The sequence below is a fragment of the Orcinus orca genome, chromosome 4 (assembly GCF_937001465.1).
Source record: "Orcinus orca chromosome 4, mOrcOrc1.1, whole genome shotgun sequence".
Taxonomy (NCBI): Eukaryota; Metazoa; Chordata; class Mammalia; order Artiodactyla; family Delphinidae; genus Orcinus; species Orcinus orca.
Genome location: NC_064562.1, coordinates 92,533,156 through 92,549,313, shown reverse-complemented (window position 1 = coordinate 92,549,313; position 16,158 = coordinate 92,533,156). Strand labels below are relative to the sequence as shown.

Here is a 16,158-nt window from a genome sequence, read left to right as displayed (position 1 = left end):
ACTACAGCAAGGGAAGTCTCCTCTAGCAAGCGCTGTGTCTATGAATACCTTGGCTTTTATTGGACTGTCCAGTAAATAAATCTGTCTCCTGCCATAAACGATGCGCTCAGACTCGGAGAGTGTTCAGCCTCGTGTTCCACAGACTGTAAAACACTCATTAAAGCACTCAATGGACTGTTTAGACTTCAGATCCTAGAGGCGGGACTAAAATTAGGGCAGGAGAAAGACTCCCACACTGGCGCTCAACACAGAGCAAGCTGCCCGCCCGACCCCATCTCCCCCCTGCCCCACCCAGAGTAAGAATAGGCTCCCCGCTGCAATGCCTAATTGGTTATGCTGGGGAAATGGACTTTGGATTTAAGTAAGGGTCAACAATACACCGATATCCTGAACTTCCTGAAGGAAATGGTATGGTTCCTGAAGGATACTTTTCATTTGTTGATGAAGTTGTGATGATTTCTCACAGCTGTCTTCAGAATGCTCGCTTCCTACAACTCTCATAGCCCCTTTTCACAGAGTGTGTTTTGGGGACTGTCTCTTATCTTAGAGGAACTCATCCCGATTTGGGGCCCAAGAGCAATGTTTCAGGTTGTTCACTCTCACATGGTGGTGGCCCAAAGAACTGAACACTTGCAGACGGCAGTTCACGGACAGAAAGGAGAATAGAGGTCTACCTTGTCCTTAGACCTGGAGTTACCCAGGGGCAATTAGGGAGCCACGTGCCCCAGTCTGTTCAGGGCTATTTGGCTTTTCCACCTTTGGTACCCAGTTCTTTTCTCTTTCTCCCCTGAAGCTAATCAGAATACTTTTGTTTATACTGAACTACACTTGGCATCTGATGTTCATCCCCTAAATGGGTCGCTATCTTTCGGAAACTCTTCTGCTCCCGTTTTGCAAATTTGGTGAGCTTGTTTCCATTGTTTTATTGCTTTATTTCAACTCAGTATTTTCCATATCTTAAACGTTGCCATTTTTCAAGTTAGCATCTGTTTTAGTTTTTTAGACTCTACACACACACACGTTTATATAGAGCTTAGTTTTAAACTCTTTCAAACCACTTTTTCTTTCTCCTATTGCTAGTCTTGTGTGGGTTCACAATGCTTTAAGTATTTAAGGTATCCATATAATGCATTTGTACATTTAATCTTAAAATTGGGGAAAAGGAAAAATTGTTAAGAGTCACAACTGTGATGTACCTTTAAATTGTGTTAAGCAAGTTAGTATTTTGATGTAATGAAAGTAAGGATAAATTTAAAGTACTAATAATTATTTCCCCTTGGTCAACTATATGTCTGCCTTTCAGTAAGCTCACATTTTCCTATTCACAAGTGCAGAAATTTAGCTTCCTGAATACTAGGAATACATGTAAAGGCTGAGAGTATAGGCGAGGGGAGAATGTATAACCTTCCACAGACCTCCACTGCAAATAGAACAGGAAGGAATGTGAGTGAACTCAACAGATCTTAAGAGTCAGAAAATTCCAAGATGACAGGATAGCTGAGCCCTAGAGGGGTTATTAGCAATACATAACCCAACCGTGGACTGTGTGTGTGCCTTCAGAAATATCTGGAAAAAGTTACATTTCTCATTGTTCCACTATGGTCAGTCCAAGCCATCATCTATCTGCCAGTAATTTTGGTATGAGATACAGTTAACCGAATCTTCTAGTAAAATGCAAAACACTTTGGATGAACACAGGATAGACTATTTGAAATCAGTCTTCCCTGAAAACTCAAGAATTCATATTCCCCTTAACTTGCCCAAATAACCATGATAAAGCATTTTTATGCCACGTTCCCCATAACTTGCCCAAATGACTATGACAAAGTATTTTTATGCCAACACTGTGACACTGTGTATGCCTAAACATTGAAACATTTTAATTATTAACAGGGATAATAGCCTCTTTGGGAAATTAAAAGTTCCATGAAAGAATTAGAATCTAAGGGTCTGTAGGTATAATTAAGGGCTAGACCACGTAGATTCGCTAATATCTCTTAATATCTATAATCAACAAACATTTGAGTGCTTTCCATGTTTTTTTTTGCTTTTGCTTTATAAAGGTTTGAAAGTAAAGAAATGTAAGACAAAAGTTAACTACCTCACAATCAAAAGAGCAGAAATGTTTTCCTGCTAGAACTTCTCAGTTGCAACTGATTAAGGACTATTTATTCCTGATAAAAGTATAGAGGAAAGCCAAAGGAGAAAAGGATGCTGTGTCTTTAAATTTAGAGATATCTTATAATTGTCCTTGCAGTTTCTATTTTCATTTGTTTGCTTTGGGTGGGACATGGAAAAATATTTGCCTACTGTGTGGTGCTAATCTTCATGCATGTGTTCATGAATTTCCTGAGAAAGGTGGTAGGCAATTCATTGGTGATGACTTTTATTTTTAAATGTTTGCAAATGCATGAATTTCTGTCCTAAAAATCTAAGTTCAGGTTCATTTAGTATCATAAGAGAAGATGTCTCTGAGACACTCCAAAAGTGTGAAACTTTAGGAATTAAACATTGAGTTTTCTAGTTATATATTATCCCAGAAGCTACCTTAATTATGTGATCAGTATTTTCATCATAAATTGGTTATTAACAAAGTTCTGATGAACTCTAATAAATAACATTGTTTGGAAAATCTTAATTTACTTGTTAAAATAGTTTTTTGTTTTTTAATGTTTAGGTAGTATCTTTGGTTTCAGTGGCTTGGAGGCAAGCTATATTGTCGTTGTTGTTTTTCTTAAAGTAATGAAAATTCCAGTAGTGCAGAAATTCTTATTCAGTCAACAAATATGTATTGAGCATTTCCCATATGCCCGACCTACAGGGAAAATATAAATCAGCCTTCTTGCCACCCCACAGTGGACATTTTTTCACAAATGCAGAACTTTAATTTGCAAATAAAATTCTTGAATACTGTACTCCTACACCATATACTTGGAATATAAATTCATTCATCATATTTATTGGACACTAACTCCATGCTAGGCTTTGAGCTGTGTGCTGACCAGGAAACAGACGCGAACAAATAGAGTCCCTGTCCCCATGTGGCTTATAATATCTGCTGGGAAAGAGGAACATTAAATAAGCATGTAAATAAAACTAGAATTTCAACTTGTGCAACTAGGTGCAACAAAGAAAAAGTAAAAGGGACGTAGAACAGCTTTTATGGCATCTGCTTTAGGGGAAGGGGGAGAGTCCAGGGAAGGCTTTCAGAGAAAGTGATGTGTGCAAAGCAGAAGAATGAGGGAAAGTTAGCCAGGGAAAGAGGTGGAGAAAACTGGCTGTGTATATTTTTCTAAAGGCGGAGGGAGGCATAAGCCAAGAAACCCAGTTTGTAGTCTGAGAGCCACCAAGTAACTGCTCTTGAGCATGTCTTAATCTCTGGTCTCATCTGCTTTACCTGAGAAGTCCGAGTTCAACAGAAACCTCTAGATTCCTTCTGTCACCTGTGATCCATGTGAATTGCTACCTTATTGGGAAGGCCTCTGATGGCTCTCTTTGGGCCATTTCTGGAGCTGTCATCATCCCAGCCCAGATTCCTTCTGTTCCCGGGAACTGTGTGCTGAGTCCTTGCCAGGCTGGCTCAGGCTGGCCGGGTGGACCAGATTCAGGCAGTTCAGCTGGACTGCCTCTACTTCCTGCCCTGCCTACACCCACACCTATCTCCCTCTGTATCAATCCTTTCCTCATTCCCTCCATTCTCAGAGGATAAGGTGTTCCTTTTCCTGTTCAAGGTCAGCATTTTAATGGGGACTCCTTTCCTTTTAGACCAGTACCCTGGCACACTGCCTCACCAGTTAATCCTGTCTCCATCCCAAATCTTCAAACTCTTAGCGCTCCAACCCTCCCCCACAAAAAGGAGTCAACTCTCTCCTCAGTAAACACACTCAAATCTTTTCTTTTATAATTAAAATACAGAACAAATGTCTGTTCCTTTGAGCGTTATTCTTCCACTTTTTAGCTATCCCTCCATCCCTCTGTCCATCCCTCCCTCCCTCCCTCCCTCTCACTCTCTCTCACTCTCTCTCTGTGTTTCCCTTATTAAAATACTAAGTTAAGTTAAAAGGTCTTAAAGAATTCTGGGTTGTTGCTGCCTTTAACTGCAATTCCCATTTCTCACTTCTAGCTCACTCTTCATATATCTCTCTTTGTCGTCTATGCACATCATGACATGACAATTTCGCTGATGGAATTTGCATCTTAAATTTAAATGTATGACCATCAAATCTAATGGTCCTATTTCATCCCCTTAACTACTGTTATTGATGATGCCTTCCTTATGGGAATTCTCTCTTTTCTTTGACTTCTGTTATACTATTACATTTCTCCCCCTCTGGTTCTTCATCTATTTCTGTGACCTTTCCCTATTCATCTGCCACCTGTTACCAAGTCTGAAGGGGGGTGTTGATGCAGAATCCATTTGCAGGTCCTCTGTACACCTGTGAGCGATGACAGTCATCAGGGAAGGGTGTACAGAGAATTCAGAATAGGATTAAACAGTGACTAGATTTGCTGATTTGGGTGGGTTGGCAAGGCAGCCTGTGTGGGAGATGGAAGAATCAAAGAGGTTTTGAGAATTAGGTGACTAGTAATTGGAATCTTGGGGAGAGAAGTGAGAAGATGGTACCCATTGTCTGGTTTGGGTTCCATATTAAAACAAATTATTTCCTTACAAAACAATGTTTTAACCCTGGAATGGTTTAGAATCAAGTACAAATGTGATGGACTAAATAAAACCCAAAGTATTTATATTTTTAGATAAGATGGTGGGAAAGTCTGTCTTTAATATTTTATTTTATTACTTTTTTAACATCTTTATTGGAGTACAATTGCTTTACAATGGTGTGTTAGTTTCTGCTTTATAACAAAGTGAATCAGTTGTAAATATACACATATCCCCATATCTCCTCCCTCTTGCGTCTCCCTCCCTCCCTCCCTCCCTCACTCCCTATCCCACCCCTCTAGGTGGTCACAAAACACGGAGCTGACCTCCCTGTGCTATGCGACTGTTTCCCACTAGCTATCTGTTTTACATTTGGTAGTGTATATAAGTCCATGCCACTCTCACTTCGTCCCAGCTTACCCTTCCCCCTCCCCGTGTCCTGAAGTCCATTCTCTACGTCTGCGTCTTCATTCCTGTCCTGCCCCTAGGTTCTTCAGAACCCTTTTTTTTTTTTTAGATTCCATATATATGTGTTAGCATACGGTATTTGTTTTTCTCTTTCAGACTTACTTCACTCTGTATGACAGACTCTAGATCCATCCACCTCACTACAAATAACTCAGTTTCGTTTCTTTTTATGGCTTAGTAATATTCCATTGTATATATGTGCCACATCTTCTTTATCCATTCATCTGTCAATGGACACTTAGGTTGCTTCCATGTCCTGGCGATTGTAAATAGTGCTGCAATGAACACTGTGGTATGTGTCTCTTTTTGAATTATGGTTTTCTCTAGGTATATGCCCAGTAGTGGGATTGCTGGGTCGTATGGTAGTTCTATTTTTAGTGTTTAAGGAATGTCCATACTGTTCTCCACAGTGGCTGTATCAATTTACATTTCCACCAACAGTGGAAGAGGGTTCCCTTTTCTCCACACCCTCTCCAGCATTTATTGTTTGTAGATTTTTTGATGATGGCCATTCTGACTGGTGTGAGGTGATACCTCATTGTAGTTTTGATTTGCATTTCTCTAATGATTAGTGATGTTGAGCATCCTTTCATGTGTTTGTTGGCAATCTGTATATCTTCTTTGAAGAAATGTCTATTTAGGTCTTCTGCCCATTTTTGGATTGGGTTGTTTGTTTTTTTGATATTGAGCTGTATGAGCTGCTTGTAAATTTTGGAGATTAATCCTTTGTCAGTTGCTTCATTTGCAAATACTTTCTCCCATTCTGAGGGCTGTCTTTTCGTCTTGTTTATGGTTCCCTTTGCTGTGCTAAAGCTTTCAAGTTTCATGAGGTCCCATTCGTTTATTTTTATTTCCATTTCTCTAGGAGGTGGGTCAAAAGGATCTTGCTGTGACTTATGTCATAGAGTGTTCTGCCTATGTTTTCCTCTAAGAGTTTTATAGTGTCTGGCCTTACATTTAGGTCTTTAATGCATTTTGAGTTTATTTTTGTGGCTGGTGTTAGGGAGTGTTCTAATTTCATTCTTTTACATGTAGCTGTCCAGTTTTCCCAGCACCACTTATTGAAGAGGCTGTCTTTTCTCCATTGTATACTCTTGCCTCCTTTATCAAAAATAGGGTGACCATATGTGTGTGGGTTTATCTCTGGGCTTTCTATCCTGTTCCATTGATCTATATTTCTGTTTTTGTGCCAGTACCATACTGTCTTGATTACTGTAGCTTTGCAGTCTAGTCTGAAGTCAGGGAACCTGATTCCACCAGCTCCGTTTTGCTTTTTCAGGATTGCTTTGACTATTCGGGGTATTTTGTGTTTCCATACAAATTGTGAAATTTTTTGTTCTAGTTCTGTGAAAAATGCCAGTGGTAGTTTGATAGGGATTGCATTGAAACTGTAGATTGCTTTGGGTAGTATAGTCATTTTCATAATGTTGATTCTTCCAATCCAAGAACATGGTATATCTCTCCATCTGTTTGTATCATCTTTAATTTCTTTCATTAGTGTCTTATAGTTTTCTACATACAGGTTTTTGTCTCCTTAGGTAGCTTTATTCCTAGGTGTTTTATTCATTTTGTTGCAGTGGTAAATGGGAGTGTTTCCTTAATTTCTCTTTCAGATTTTTTGTTGTTAGTGTATAGGAATGCAAGAGATTTCTGTTCATTGATTTTGTATCCTGCTACTTTACCAAAGTCATTGATTAGCTCTAGCAGTTTACTGGTAGCATCTTTAGGATCCTCTGTGTATAATATCATGTCATCTGCAAACAGTGACAGTATTACTTCTTCTTTTCTGATTTGGGTTCCTTTTATTTCTTTTTCTTCTCTGATTGTTGGGGCTAAAACTTCCAAAACTATGTTGAATAATAGTGGTGGAGTGGGCAACCTTGTCTTTTTCCTGATCTTATTGGAAATGGTTTCAGTTTTTCACCATTGAGAACGATGTTGGCTGTGGGTTTCTCATATATGGCCTTTATTATGTGAGGTAAGTTCCCTCTATGCCTCCTTTCTGGAGGGTTTTTATCATAAATTGTTGTTGAATTTTGTCAAAAGCGTTTTCTGCATCTATTGAGATGATCATATGGTTTTTCTCCTTCAATTTGTTAGTATGGTGTATCACGTTGATTGATTTGCATATATTGAAGAATCCTTGCATTCCTGGGATAAACCCCACTTGATCATGGTGTATGATCCTTTTAATGTGTTGTTGGATTCTGTTTGCTAGTATTTTGTTCAGGATTTTTGCATCTATGTTCATCAGTGACACTGGCCTGTAGCTTTCTTTCTTGGTGACATCTTTGTCTGGTTGTGGTATCAGGGTGACAGTGGCCTCCTAGAATGAGTTTGGGAGTGTTCTTCCCTCTGCTATATTTTGGAAGAGTTTGAGAAGGTTAGGTGTTAGCTCTTCTCTAAATGTTTAATAGAATTTGTCTGTGAAACCATCTGGTCCTGGGCTTTTGTTTGTTGGAAGATTTTTAATCACAGTTTCAATTTCAGTGCTTGTGATTGGTCTATTTATATTTTCTTTTTCTTCCTGGTTCTGTCTCGAAAGGTTGTGCTTTTCTAAGTATTTGTCCATTTCTTGCAGGTTGTCCATTTTACTGGCGTATAGTTGCTTGACTAATCTCTCATGATCCTCTGTATTTCTGCAGTGTCAGTTGTTACTTCTCTGTTTTCATTTCTTATACTATTGATTTGAGTCTTTTCCCTTTTTTTCTTGATCAGTCTGGCTACTGGTTTATCAATTTTGTTTATCTTCTCAAAGAACCAGCTTTTCGTTTTATTGATCTTTGCTCTTGTGTCCTTGATTTCTTTTTCATTTATTTCTGATTCCATTTTTATGATTTCTTTCCTTCTGCTAACTTTGGGTTTTTTTGTTCTTCTTTTTCTAATTGCTTTAGGTGTAAGGTTAGGTTGTTTATTTGAGATTTTTCTTGTTTCCTGAGGTAGGATTGTATTGCTGTAAACTTCCCTCTTAGAACTGCTTTTGCTGCACCCTATAGGTTTTGGGTCATTGTGTTTTCATTGTCATTTGTGTCTAGATATTTTTTTATTTCCTCTTTGATTTCTTCAGAGATCTCTTGGTTATTTAGTAATGTGTTCTTTAGCCTCCATTGTGTTTGTATTTTTTACAGATTTTTTCCTGTAATTGATACCTAGTCTCATAGCGTTGTGGTCAGAAAAGATACTTGATATGATTTTAGTTTTCTTAAATTTACCAGGGCTTGATTTGTGACCCAGGGTATGATCTATCCTGGAGAATGTTCCATGAGCACTTGAGAAGAAAATGTATTCTGTTGTTTTGGGATGGAATGTCCTATGAATATCCATCTTGTTTAATGTATCATTTAAAGCTTGTGTTGCCTTATTTATTTTCATTTTGCGTGATCTGTCCATTGGTGAAACTGGGGTGTTAAAGTCCCCTACTATGATAACGTTACTGTCGATTTCCCTTTTATGGCTGTTAGCGTTCACCTTATGTATTGAGGTGTTCCTACGTTGGGTGCATAAATATTTACAATTGTTATATCTTCTTCTTGGATTGATCCCTTGATCATTATGTAGTGCCCTTCTTTGTCTCTTGTAATAGTCGTTATTTTAAAGTCTATTTTGTCTGATATGAGAATTGCTACTCCAGCTTTCTTTTGATTTCCATTTGCATGGAATATCTTTTTCCATCCCCTCACTTTCAGTCTGTATGTGTCCCTAAGTGTGAAGTGGGTCTCTTGTAGACAGATATAGATGGGTCTTGTTTTTGTATCCATTCAGCCAGTCTATGTCTTTTGGTTAGAGCATTTAAGCCATTTACATTTAAGGTAATTATCGATATGTATGTTCCTATTCCCATTTTCTTAATTGTTTTAGGTTTGTTATTGTAGGTCTTTTCCTTCTCTTGGGTTTCTTTCCTAGACAAGGTCCTTTAGCATTTGTTGTAAAGTTGATTTGGTGATGCTGAATTCTCTTAGCTTTTGCTTGTCTGTAAAGGTTTTAATTTCTCTGTCGAATCTGAATGAGATCCTTGCTGGGTAGAGTAATCTTGGTTGTAGGTTTTTCCCTTTCATCACTTTAAATATGTCCTGCCACTTCCTTCTGGCTTGCAGAGTTTCTGCTGAAAGATCAGCTGTTATCCTTATGGGGATTCCCTTGTATGTTATTTGTTGCTTTTCCCTTGCTGCTTTTAATATTTTTTCTTTGTATTTAATTTTTGATAGTTTGATTAATATGTGTCTTGGTGTGTTTCTCCTTGGATTTTTCCTCTGTGGGACTCTCTGTGCTTCCTGGACTTGATTGACTATTTCCTTTCCCATATTAGGGAAGTTTATGACTATAATCTCTTCAAATATTTTCTCAGTCCCTTTCTTTTTCTCTTCTTCTTCTCAGACGCCTATAATTCGAATGTTGGCACGTTTAATGTTGTCCCAGAGGTCTCTGAGACTCTCCTCAGTTCTTTTCATTCTTTTTTCTTTGCTCTGTGGTAGTTATTTCCACTGTTGTATCTTCCAGGTCACTTATCCGTTCTTCTCCCTCAATTATTCTGCTATTGATTCCTTCTAGAGAATTTTTTATTTCATTATTGTGATGTTCATCATTGTTTGTTTGCTCTTTAGTTCTTCTAAGTCCTTGTGAAATGTTTCTTGATTTTCTCTGTTCTATTTCCAAGATTTAGGATCATCTTTAGTATGATTACTCTGAATTCTTTTTCAAGCAGACTGCCTATTTCCTCTTCATTTGTTTGGTCTGGTGGGTTTTTACCTTGGTCCTTCATCTGCTGTGTGTTTCTCTGTCTTCTCATTTTGCTGAACTTACTGTGTTTGTGATCTCCTTTTTGCAGTCTGCAGGTTCATAGTTCCCGTTGTTTTTGGTGTCTGCCCCCAGTGGCTAAGGTTGGTTCAGTGGGTAGTGTAGGCTTCCTGGTGGAGGGGACTGGTGCCTGTGTTCTGGTGGATGAGGCTGGATCTTGTGTTTCTGGTGGGCAGGACCACGTCCAGTGGTGTGTTTTGGGGTGTCTGTGAACTTATTTTCATTTTAGGCAGCCTCTCTGCTAATGGGTGAGGTTGTGTTCCTGTCTTACTAGTGGTTTGGCATAGGGTGTCCAGCACTGTAGCTTGCTGGTCGTTGAGTGGAGTTGGGTCTTAGCAGTGAGATGGAGATCTCTGGGAGAGCTTTTGCCGTTTGATATTATGTGGAGCCAGGAGGTCTCTGGTGGACCAATGTGCTGAACTCGGCTCTCCCACCTCAGAGGCACAGACCTGACACCCAGCCAGAGCCCCAAGATCCTGTCAGCCAAATGGCTCAGAAAAAAAGGGAGAAATAAAGATGGGCGGGAAGGAAGGAAATAAAGTTATTAAAATAAAAAAATTTTCTTAATTATTAAAAATTTAAAAAATTTTGTAAGTAAGAAAAAGAAAGAAGAGAGCAACCAAACCAAAAAACAAACCACCAGTGATAACAAGTGCTAAAAACTGTACTAAAAACAAAACAAAACAACAACAGCAAAATGGACAAATGCAAAGCTGTACAGACAAAATCACACAAAGAAGCATACACATACACACTCACAAAAAGGGAAAAAGGAAAAAAATATATATCTATATATTAAAAAAAGGAAGAGAGCAACCAAATCAATAAACAAATCTGCCAATGATAATAAACTCTAAATACTAAACTAAGATAAACATAAAACCAGAAACAAATTAGATGCCGAAAGCAAACCCCAAGTCTACAGTTGCTCCCAAAGTCCACCACCTCAATTTTGGGATGATTCATTGTCTATTCAGATGTTCCACAGATGCAGGGTACATCAAGTTGATTGTGGAGATTTAATCCGCTGCTCCTGAGGCTGCTGGGAGAGATTTCCCTTTCTCTTCTTGGTTCGCACAGCTCCTGGGGTTCCTGAGGGTGCCTGTTGCCACCCAGACAGGACGGGGTTAAAGTAGCAGCTGATTAGGGGGCTCTGGCTCACTCATGCCGGGGGGAGGGAGGGGTACAGAATGCGAGGCGAGCCTGCGGCGGCAGAGGCCAGAGTGACATTGCACCAGCCTGAGGCGAGCCATGTGTTCTCCAGGGGAACTTGTCCCTGGATAACGGGACCCTGGCAGTGCGGGCTGCACAGGCTCCCCGGAAGAGGGGTGTGGATAGTGACCTGTGCTTGCACATAGGCTTCTGGGTGGCTGCAGCAGTAGCCTTAGCGTGTCATGCCCGTCTCAGGTGTCCGCGCTGATAGCCGCGGCTCGCGCAGGTCTCTGGAGCTCGTTTAGGCGGTGCTCTGAATCCCCTCTCCTCGCGCACCTGAAACAATGGTCTCTTGCCTGTTAGGCAGTTCCAGAGTTTTCCCCAGACTCCCTCCCAGCTAGCTGTGGCACACTAACCTCTCCCTGGGATCTGATCTCCGAAGCCCGAGCCTAAGCTCCCAGCCCCCACCCGTCCCAGCAGGTGAGCAGACAAACGTCTCAGGCTGGTGACTGCTGGTTGGCACTGATCCTCTGTGCGGGAATCTCTCCACTTTGCCCTCTGCACCCCTATTGCTGCGCTGTCCTCCGTGACTCCGAAGCTTCCCCCCGCCACCCCCACGTCTCCTCCAGTGAAGGGGCTTCCTAATGTGTGGAAACATTTCCTCCTTCACGGCTCCCTCCCACTGGTGCAGGTCCCGTCCCTATTCTTTTGTCTCTGTTTTTCCTTTTTTCTTTTGCCCTACCCAGGTACGTGGGCAGTTTCTTGCCTTTTGGGAAGTCTGAGGTCTTCTGCCAGCGTTCAGTAGGTGTTCTGTAAGGAGCTGTTCCACATGTAGGTGTATTTCTGATGTGTTTGTAAGGGGGAAGGTGATCTCCACGTCTTACTCCTCTGCCATCTTGAAGGTCTCCTTTAACATTTTAAATACATATAGTATTCACAATGTTTAAGATAATGTTAACATGAATAGCCTTGTGATTCCAATTTAAAATATGTCATTGAGTGATTGATTTAGACCTTGGATCTGTAAGTTGAAACTTTTAAGATAATTTTGCTGTTTTATACTCAACTGAAACTTTTAAGAGAACCAAAGATTTACGTTATTTGTGAGTTTATTAGTTTTATAAAATGACTTAAGTACTAGGGGAGGGTTTGTTTACTGGTCAGAAAACTGAAATAACTTAAAGAAGAAAATCCAGTATATTACATCACTCTTAAAAGGGTTGACAAAGTATATAGAATTTTAAATAGAATATAAGATTTATAGTTGATCCCAACTCAAGAGAAAATTAAATTTTCGGATTTGTTATTTTAATGACTTACACATTAATTTTAAAAAAATCTAAGTAGCCTCACATAATGTCTTTTGGGGCCTTAAGGGGACACCCAGAAAGCCCTGTTGCCATCTCCCATTCCCAAGCATTAGTGTTCCCTGGGCTCCCTCCCCACCCCATGGAGCCAGACCAGCCTCTGGCAGTGTCAGAGTGTGTGTGCCCCGAAGAGTACCCATAGGCACATGACACCACATGCATCTCTCCAGCCCTGCTCTCCCCATACAGCTACAGATCCACTGAAGACAGCTGCCTGCAGGGCAGATCTACTGGCACATCCCCAGGCCCCTTTAAACTTAACCCATCTTCCTAGCCTGAGTTCATCACCGCCCCACGCCCACCCCCACCCACACTGATTTGCCCTCCCTCCTGTGTTACTGTTTTGGCTGATGACACATCATCTGGTTTCCCTTCCCCTCAAGATCAAGAACTGCACCGTGGCTCAGGCACCTTTGACTCCTCGGTGCCCACTACCCGACAACAGTCGGTGCTCAAAAAGTCCATCTGTGAATACGAAGGCTAAATAAAATATGGGGTGGCATGAATACATGTTTTAGGACAAGTGGATGGGGAAGGCCTCAGGAGAGCAGGAATAGCTAACATTTATTGAGCACCTACTATGTGCCGGGCACTCCAAGTGGTTTATATACCTCATCTAACTTAAAGGGGTGGGCTCAGAGAGGTTAGGCAAGCTGTTCAAGATGACAGAGCTAGTAAGTGACAGAGCTGGGACTCAGTCAAGCTTCCTGTGACTCTGGGACACACCCTCTTAGCCAGCAGACTGCCTCCTCGGTGGCAGCCATCTCAACCTCAAGAGTCTCTGCTTTCACATTAGGCTAGATTTCCTCAAACTGATTTTTATGCAGTGGCATTACTGATGACGATCAAGTGATACTTAGCAACTCAGAAATTAGTTTTATAATCATTTAGTCCTTTTTTTTTCACTTCCTTATGAAAGAACTCACTTTACCTTTTTAGACAGATCAAAATACCCAAGCATAATGATTTCAAAGATCAATCCCGTCACTTATGAAAGATACATCAGCAGAAGCAGTTCTCCCAGCTTTACTGCCTGACCTTTTGCTGCTTTAGGTAAACTCCTTCTTGGTCCTTCCGTGTACTGCCAGACCAAGAAGGCTGTGTTGCAGTCCAGTTGGACACAAAACACTGGGTTTAGGAGGAAATGCAGCCACAAGAGTGCCTTTTAAGAAATAAAATTGAGAGAGGCCCGCGTAACGCAAAAAAAAAAAAAAAAAAAAAAAAAGAAATAAAATTGAGATATCATCCTTCTCAACGTTTCCTCCTTCCCTCTCCTTTACACAGTTCATAGAAACAGTGCTCTTTTTTGCCACTGCACACTTCAACCCTAGTTCAAGATTAATAAGAGTGTTAAAACTGGCGCTGCTATCTCATCCAAATCCACCCCACCCATGACCTCACCCCTCACCCCCTGGAGAATAAGCCATTTTAATACAGGCTGCCTAGTGCACCTTAAAGATTGAGATAATAAGGATCCTTTGCTCAAAATAAACATTTTGAAACTAATGAGCATTCTAGTCTCTATTTCTCATTCCCTAATTAACTCTGTCCTGTCCAAAACTAGTGTGCTTTTTTTGGTTAAGATTCTTGGAGTTAGAGGAACTTCTGTCTAGCTTCATTATAGGAAATCATGTGTAAAAATATACCACCTTTAGCAATGTTTATGAAGTAGTTATTTAGAAAGTCGATTCCCTGAGCTCTTCTATTTAATTGAGTCACGTATATAAACTTGAAAACTGGAAGGAGCCTAGCTAAAGATATAATCATTATATATGACGTGCCATGGAATACAGTTCTAGAAAGGGGTTGTAGTGAGCAGGAACTTTTTACCAATAATGTTTAACTAGAGCCTGAGGAATTTTAATTTCTGGAACTGCTTGTGATTGTGGCCAATCTGCAAAATCATTTTTCCTCAATTACAAGGAGTTAGAAAAGAAAAAAGGAACTACCTTATGTAAGGTGAAAAAGAATCGCAAAACTGAATCACCTCTCTGGCCTCATTCAGAGAACGCAGTGACTCAAGAGCAGCTGGCCTCGGTCTCTTAAGTGCACAGACCGAAAGGTGAATACACTTAGCACATGTTTCAGTGCTATTTATCACCATAACCCTAGGACGATTAATGTTGTCCTTTATCTGGGGTGGGGGGTGGGGGAGTGATAAAGACAGTAATTTACCCAAAGTGACTTGGGACTGCTTAGTTTCAGGTCTTCCTTTAAATTGCTCTCTGGTCACAGAAGGCACTTCTCTGTTCCTTAATATCTCAACAGATAATGTGTCACCTGTTGCTATAATGCAAAAGCCATGTCCCTTCAGCATCTTACTCATCATCACTAGATGCTTTAAATTCATAAAGTTGAGTTACTTCCATATCCCATTTGATCCCCGCGGGTTTATATATGCACATAGGAGCCACTGAAACAGGATAAAGCCATGGTGAAAAGCATAATCTTTTAGACACACCTGGTTTCAAATCCCACTCTAGAGCTTCTTAAGCTCTGTGAACCTCCCTTTCTTTGTAAACTAGGGATAATAATTGTGCTGATACATAGATGGGATTGTTGTTGGCCTACAAGCTAGGAATCAAATCAGTGAATACATGTCAAGAAATTTTCTATGTTAACTTGCATGACTTCTGTAATCAGACAGAAAACAATTCTTGAAAACACATTAAAAACAATGAAGTGTACCACTTCATGATAGGTACCCACGAGAATGGCTGTAATCAAAAAGATGGGCAAGGGCTTCCCTGGTGGCGCAGTGGTTGAGGGTCCGCCTGCCGATGCAGGGGACACGGGTTCGTGCCCCGGTCCAGGAAGATCCCACATGCTGCGGAGCGGCTGGGCCCGTGAGCCATGGCCACTGAGCCTGCGCGTCCGGAGCCTGTGCTCCGCAATGGGAGAGGCCACAACAGTGAGAGGCCCGCGTATCGCAAAAAAAAAAAAAAAAGATGGGCAATATCAAGTATTGGCAAGCATGTAGAGAAACTGGAACCCTCATACACTACCAGTGGGAATGTAAAATGGTGAATCCACTTTGGAAAACAGTCTGGCAGTTTCTTAAAAGGTTTTCTTAAACACAGAACTACTATATTACCCAGCAATACACTTCCAGGTATATACCCAAGAAAACTGAAAACACATGTCCACACAAAAATGTGTGTATGAATGTTCATAGCAGCATGATTCATGATAGCCAGAAAGTGTCCACTGACTGATGAGTAGACAAATAAAATGTGATACATCCATACGGTATTGGCTATTGCATGGCCATAGAAAGGAATGAAGTACTGATATATACTACAACACGGATAAACCTTGAAAATACCATGCTAAGTGAACGAAGCCAGACACAAAAGTCCACATATTTCATGATTCCATTTATATGAAAGGCCCGGAATAGACAAATACACAGAAAGTATATTGGTGATTGCCTAGTGCTGAGTAGCTTGGGGGATCAGGGGTTCTTTCCTAAAAGGTGCAGGATTTCTTTTTTGAGAGTGATAAAGATGTGTTAAAATTGTGTATAATTCCATGAATATACTAAAAAAACATTGAATTGTATACTTTACGTGGGTGAATGGTAAGGTATGTGAATTATATCTCAAAACTGTTAAAAAATAGTAAAGTAAGGGACTTCTAATTACTTAACCTTTGAAGCTGAAAGTTTTTAGACAAGAGATCAGTAGACGTTTGTTAATTACGCCCTCGGAGGTGTGT

At 40.4% G+C, this 16,158-nt stretch overlaps 1 protein-coding gene across 1 annotated transcript in view; it reads left to right on the top strand.

The window, feature by feature from the left end:
• Positions 1-773: 773 nt before the first annotated feature.
• Positions 774-16,158, top strand: part of C4H4orf19 (chromosome 4 C4orf19 homolog) — a 70,504-nt gene continuing 55,119 nt past the window's right edge. Inside the window, exon 1 of the mRNA XM_004266228.3 lies at positions 774-902. The gene's annotated coding sequence lies outside the window, so the exon portion shown is untranslated. The remainder of the gene's footprint in view (positions 903-16,158) is intronic.